Here is a 7,231-nt window from a genome sequence, read left to right as displayed (position 1 = left end):
TTTACTAGTGGGACTATATTCTAATCAGTTTAGATACGGTTTACTAGTGGGACTATATTCTAATCAGTTTAGATACGGTTTACTAGTGGGACTATATTCTAATCAGTTTAGATATGGTTTACTAGTGGGACTATATTCTAATCAGTTTAGATATGGTTTACTAGTGGGACTATATTCTAATCAGTTTAGATATGGTTTACTAGTGGGACTATATTCTAATCAGTTTAGATATGGTTTACTAGTGGGACTATATTCTAATCAGTTTAGATATGGTTTACTAGTGGGACTATATTCTAATCAGTTTAGATATGGTTTATTAGTGGGACTATATTCTAATCAGTTTAGATATGGTTTATTAGTGGGACTATATTCTAATCAGTTTAGATACGGTTTATTAGTGGGACTATATTCTAATCAGTTTAGATATGGTTTACTAGTGGGACTATATTCTAATCAGTTTAGATATGGTTTACTAGTGGGACTATATTCTAATCAGTTTAGATATGGTTTACTAGTGGGACTATATTCTAATCAGTTTAGATACGGTTTATTAGTGGGACTATATTCTAATCAGTTTAGATACGGTTTACTAGTGGGACTATATTCTAATCAGTTTAGATATGGTTTACTAGTGGGACTATATTCTAATCAGTTTAGATATGGTTTACTAGTGGGACTATATTCTAATCAGTTTAGATATGGTTTACTAGTGGGGTTTTTATTCTAATCAGTTTAGATATGGTTTATTAGTGGGACTATATTCTAATCAGTTTAGATATGGTTTACTAGTGGGACTATATTCTAATCAGTTTAGATATGGTTTACTAGTGGGACTATATTCTAATCAGTTTAGATACGGTTTACTAGTGGGACTATATTCTGATCAGTTTAGATACGGTTTACTAGTGGGACCTGGCAGTGTTGTCCTGGCACCACACTGCCAGGTCTCAGACCTCCCTATAGGCTGTCTCGTCGTCGGTGATCAGGCCTACCACCGTCTTGTCGTCAGCGAATTTAATGATGGTGTTGGAGTCGTGCGCGGCCATGTAGTCGTGGGTGAACAGGGAGTACAGGAGGGGACTGAGCACGCACCGCTGAGGGGCCCTTGTGTTGAAGGTCAGCGTGTGTGTGTGTGTCTACCGTGTAAAACCATTGGGTCATGAGCTGATGAATTTCACACACCTGCCGGCTGCTCCTCCATAGCAACCGTCGCCCGGGCCACAAACATGAGCAGTTATTCCTGTAATAACAGCTTCTATTCCGCTGGTCTGTGTGCTTGTCTCTGTGTGCTCGTCTCTGTGTGCTCGTCTCTGTGTGCATGCGTGCGTGTATGTAAGTAACAGATGGAGTTATGAGATGTGTGTGGTCTACTTTGTCAAGTGTATGACATGCTGTGGCACTTCACACAGTCTGTCAATACCAGTGTCACCCCATCACCCTTCTATCAATCGTAGAAACACACTGTGTTCAGAGGACGGACGGAAGGCATGCTCAGGCAGTAACCACGACGATCTGAGAAATGTAGTCTTGTGTTTGTTAGATTATTCCTCGTGTGATTTTTGAGGCCCTAGTCGAGCCTGTTCTTCTAGAGATAGACAGCTGGTCTATATTTCACAGATCTCCCCCTCCTCCCTTACCCAGACCCCATTATTTCAACTGGAAGGGTTCCCCTCCCAGAACCCAGTGAAGCGGTACTGTGACGGGCTGAGATGGGACCTTGGTGCCATCCCCAGATTTAGTCCTAAAAACAACAGATGGCTTTCAGGGCTGCAGTGCAGTTCGTGCTTGGTTTCACTGTGGATCTGGTAGAGTTATGAAGGCACCCCCGAATGCAGCCCCCCCCCCCCCCCCCCCCCTGTCTGTCTGCCTGTCGACATCTCTGGTTGTCTCTCTGTGTTTCAAGTTTTAATGTCACATGCACAAGTACAGTGAAATGCCTTTCTTGCAAGCTCAAAACCCAACAATAAACTAATCAAAAACAATGTATTACTAGAAAATACACAGGAGAAATAAGAATAGGAAATATGAAAAACAAAATAAAGTAAGTAACCATACTATATACAGGATATATTTAAAACGTCAGTTTACAATGTGCAGGGATACTGGAGTGATGGAGGTAGATATGTTTAAGGGTAAGGTGACTATATACAGGGTCAGTCCCATATTAACAATGTACAGGGATACTGGAGCGATGGAGGTAGATATGTATAGGGGTAAGGTGACTAGGCAACAGGATATAAGATTAACAGAGTAGCAGCAGCTTGTATGTGAGTGAGTGTGTGGGTGTGTAGAGTCAGTATAAATACATGTGAATATTATGTTTGAGTGATGGAGTTAGTGTGTTAGTTGGAGTGACTGTGTGTGAGTGTGTAGGGCCCTGTGAGTGTGTATAGAGACAGTGCAAATATTGAAATAAAAGGTCAATAAAGATACAAGGTAAACTCAGTGTTTTGTTAGCTCAGTCTTATTGCTGGGGGGGTAGAACCTGTTCAAGAGCCTGTTGGTGCCAGACTTGATGCACTGGTACCTCCTGCCGTGCGGCAGCAGAGAAAATAGTCTATGGCTTGGGTGGTTTGGGTCTTTGATGATTTTCAAAATAACTGTAGAATGTGGATGAAGAGTCAAGCCCAACTAACTGGTCCCTTTTAAATAACACACCACATCAATCCTGTCACCTACCGTCTCCAGTTGCCCCGCCATTACCGGATCTCCTCATCCTTCCATGTGTCCCTTCTCAAGCCTGTGAGGTACAGCCCTCTCCATCCTCCAGTGGCGCACCTCGCCACACCCCCCCCCCGTTTGACATCGGCGGTGCACCAGCTTATTCCGTCCAAAGCCCTCCTTTACTCCAAGCGCCTGGGTGGATGCATCCACTACCTGGTGGATTGGGAGGGGTACAGACCCGAAGAACGGTCCTGGGTCCCCGCCCAGGACATCCTCGACCCAGCCATGATCCTGGCTTTCCACCGTAACCGTCCTGACCGCCCAGCTCCACGTCCACAGCCCCCTGCCCCGGGTCCTGTTTCAGTAATAATGAAATCAGACCTTCTTGTTGAGTATCTGATAATCTACCATTTTTATAGGAGTGATTTAAAACATTCTAATAACAGTCATTTGAGTAAATCAAAAAAGGTTTGGTATAATGAACTTTTTGCAGGGGTCACAAAGCTGGATGTCCCGGGTAGAGAGCCACTCATGTTGCCCAGGGTGGAAGAGTGGAGTAGGTTGGCGACGCCGGTCAGCGAACTGTTTCTGGGAGAGGGAAGCTTGATGTAGGTGCCGATGTGCGGTCTCCCAAACCTACTCACTACATCGAAACCACTCATCGACGGCAGGCACAGTTCCGGGCTCTGTCTCCCATGGGAACACGGGGGGGTTGGTATCCGAGGACACACTGAAAAGGATGGAGATGGAGTGAGGAATGCACCAGGGAGTTCCGTGCGTATTCGTCCCAGGCTAGATAGCGACTCCACTCGTGTGGTTGGTGGGTGCAGTGTTGGCGAAGGTACTTCCCTATTTCCTGATACGGGCATTCCGTCTGCCCATTGGTTTGGGAATGGTATCCGTAGGATAGGCTGATGGAGACCCCCAGTCGGTCGCAGAAGGCTCGCCACACCCTGGAGACGAACTGGGGTCTCCGAAACGATGTCTTCCGGGATCCCATACAGACGAAACACAACTGTTGGAACATGCACTTGGCCATTTCCATGGCATTAGGTAAATGCGGAAGGGGAATGAATCGGCACATCTTGGAGAACCGGTCCACTACAACTAAAATAGTCGTGAAGCCCAAAGAGTCTGGCAGATCAGTGAGGAAATCCATGGCGATGTGGGACCATGGTCTGTATGGTGTAGGTAAAGGCCTGAGTTTACCGGTAGGTAGGTGGCGATGGCTCTAAGCTCATGCACAGGAAAGACGGGACAGGAAAGAACGTAATCTCGTACGTCTGCTGTTAGGGATGACCACCAGAACTAGCTCCGTGGTCCGGGTGATCCCGGGATGGCCAGAACTCAGTGAGGTATGGCACCATTGCATTAGTTGGGGTCTGACGGATGCCGGGAACATAAATCTTGCCTGCAGGGGTGTCGGGAGGTGCTGGGTCGTGGGTCGTAGGGCCTCTTGGACGGCTGCTTGGATTTCCCACTGTATGGTTCCCACGACACAAGACTGAGGCAGGATGGGCTTGGGAGCTGGCTTAGAGGAAGGGGAGTCAAATAGACGGGATAAGGAATCAGCCTTCACATTTTTCTTGCCGGGCAGGTAGGTGACGGTGAAGTTGAATCGGATGAAGAAGAGTGCCCTGCGAGCATGTCTGGGATTGAGCCTTTTAGCACTTCTCAAATTGAGGTGGTCGGTAAGGACAAGGAATGGGTGATGAGCTCCCTCTAACCAGTGGCGCCACTCTTCGATAGCCCACTCAATGGTGAGGAGCTCTCGGTTCCAGACATCATAGTTCCTCTCAGCGGGTGACAGTTTCTTGAAAAAGAAGCCACATGGGTGTACTTTGGGAGGTGTCCCTACCCACTGAGAGAGAACCGCTCCTACGCCGACCTCCGATGCATCAACCTCCAGAACAAAAGGAAGGGTAGGATCTGACTGCCTAAGGATGGGTGCAGAGGTGAAGAGGCATTTCAAGGTCTCAAATACAGTAAGGGCGGTGTCGGTCCATTGTAGGGTATGGGTTTTTTGACTTGTGAGAGCTGAGAGAGGAGCGGTTCTGCTGCTGCAGTTTCGGATGATCCGGTGGTAGTAGTTGGAAATTCCTAGGAAAGTTTGTAGTTCCTTTACGGTGTTAGGTTTGGGCCAGTTAAGCACGGTCGTGACTTTGCTTTCGTCCATGTTGACCCCTCCTGGTGTTAACACGAAAAAGGAAGGTTACCGTAGTAACGTGAAAGGTGCTCTTCTCAGTCTTGACATAAAGATGGTGGTCCTGTAGCCGTTGGAGGACCTGTTGCACATGCTGTACATGTTCTGCAAGGGATTGAGAGTAGGTCAAGATATTGTCAATGTACACGATGAAGAACTGGTTGATCATGTCATGGAAAAATGTATTCATGAAGGACTGGAATACTGCGGGAGCATTGGTGAGATCGTAGGGCATAACCAGGTATTGGTAGTGACCCCTAGCGGTGATGAACGCCGTCTTCCGCTCATCCCCACTTCGGATACTGACCAGGTTGTAAGCACTACATAGGTCCAGTTTAGAGTAGACGGTAGCCTGTCCAACTTGTTCTAGTGCGGCCGGAATCAGAGGAAAAGGGAAGCGATTCTTGAATGTAAGGTCATTGAGGGGTCGGTAATCTACGCAGGGATGGAGACTACCATCCTTTTTTTTCACAAAGAAGAAACTGGATGCAGCTGGAGACGTAGATGGACGGATGAATCCCATGTCGAGGGCCTCTTCTATATAGGTGTCCATAGCCTCATTCTCTGGGATGGACAAGGGGAAGATCCGATGCCCCAGGAAGGAAGTTGATCGCGCAGTCCTCCGGGTGATGAGGGGGCAGAATGGACACCTTTTTCTTGCTGAAGACACTCAGGAACTGGGCATATACAGGTGGGATGTGGGTTGGAATGGAAGACTCCGATTCTTCTATAGAGGTGGCTCAACAGGGTAGATTGAAGCAGTTCTTAAAACAGAGACTGGTGTTTTCTCCATCTCTTTAGCTAATTCCACTGATTTTCAAAACTCCATCCTCCAGAAAGTGGAGAGCAACAATTATGCAGCTCCACTACACGATACATAAAAAAAAAAAGCTGTGTTCGACAGGATTACCAACACCGACTGACCAACTCAAATAGACAGAAGCTTTCTATATGACAGACCAATCCGAAATCCTCTCTCGGCATGTCCAGCCCACTCATTATCTTAGCCAATCATGGCTAGTGGGAAGGTTGCTCACTTTTTCTGTGGCTTAACCAACAAGGCTCGTAATTTAACAATCGTAGTCATATATACAAATGGCATACAAGTTTGTTATTAAGGCACATGAAAGTTAAGATGTTCCAGAAGACATTTCTGCCAAAAAACGCATTTTGATAAAAAATAATAAAAAAAACTTTCAAATCTCCTGTGAAGTTGTGACTTGCAACATATGCCTAGTTTCCTGAAACGGGTCACATTTAGCTTGTTTTTGGTCGCAGGTTCATGAATGGCTGAAAAATTGCAACATTTACCTGGAGGTAACTCTGCAAACAGCACTGCTGAGTGATTTTAAAAAGTCATAATCAATCAATAAAATAATAATACTCTTAGCAAAAAATATATTTTTAAAAACTATGAGAATAGAAAGGTTCAGAACTTTGTTGAAACATCACAGCAGAGTTGAAACACATACAGTATCAGTCAAAAGTTTGGACACACCAACTCATTCAAGGGTTTCTCTTTATTTTGACTATTTTTTACATTGTAGAATAATAGTGAAGACATCAAAACTATGAAATAACACATATGGAATCATGTAGTAACCAAAAAAAGTGTTAAACAAATTAAGATTTTAGATTATTCAAAGTAGCCATCCTTTGCCTTGATGACAACTTTGCACACTCTTGGCATTCTCTCAACCAGCTTCATGAGGTAGTTACCTGGAATGCATTTCATTTAACAGGTGTGCCTTGTTAAAAGTTTATTTGTGGAATGTATTTCCTTAATGTGTTTGAGCCAATCAGTTGTGTTGTGACAAGGTAGCGGTGGTATACAGAAGATAGCCCTATTTGGTAAAAGTCCATATTATGGCAAGAACAGCACAAATAAGCAAAGATAATCAACAGTCCATCATTACTTTAAGACATGAAGGTCAGTCAATCTGGAACATTTCAAGAACTTATAAATATTTTCAAGTGCAGTTGAAAAAACATCAAGCGCTATGATGAAACTGGCTCTCATGAGGACCACCACAGGAAAGGAAGACCCAAAGTTACCTCTGCTGCAGAGGATAAGTTCATCAGAGTTACCAGACTCATAGATTGCAGCCCAAATAAATACTTCAGAGTTCAAGTAACAGACACATCTCAACATCAGCTGTTCAGAGGAGACTGCATGAATCAGGCCTTCATGGTCAAATTGCTGCAAAGAAACCACTACTAAAAGACACCAATAAGAAGAAGAGACTTGCTTGGGCCAAGAAATACGAGCAATGAACATTAGACCTGTGAAAATGTGTCCTTTGGTCTGATGAGTCAAAATTTAGAGATTTTTTACACCGCCGTGTCTTTGTGAGGCGCAGAGTA

The sequence above is a fragment of the Salvelinus namaycush genome, chromosome 7 (genome assembly GCF_016432855.1).
Source record: "Salvelinus namaycush isolate Seneca chromosome 7, SaNama_1.0, whole genome shotgun sequence".
In the NCBI taxonomy this organism is placed as follows: domain Eukaryota; kingdom Metazoa; phylum Chordata; class Actinopteri; order Salmoniformes; family Salmonidae; genus Salvelinus; species Salvelinus namaycush.
The sequence above is the reverse complement of the archived record's forward strand: the minus strand, read 5'-3'. Positions refer to the sequence as shown.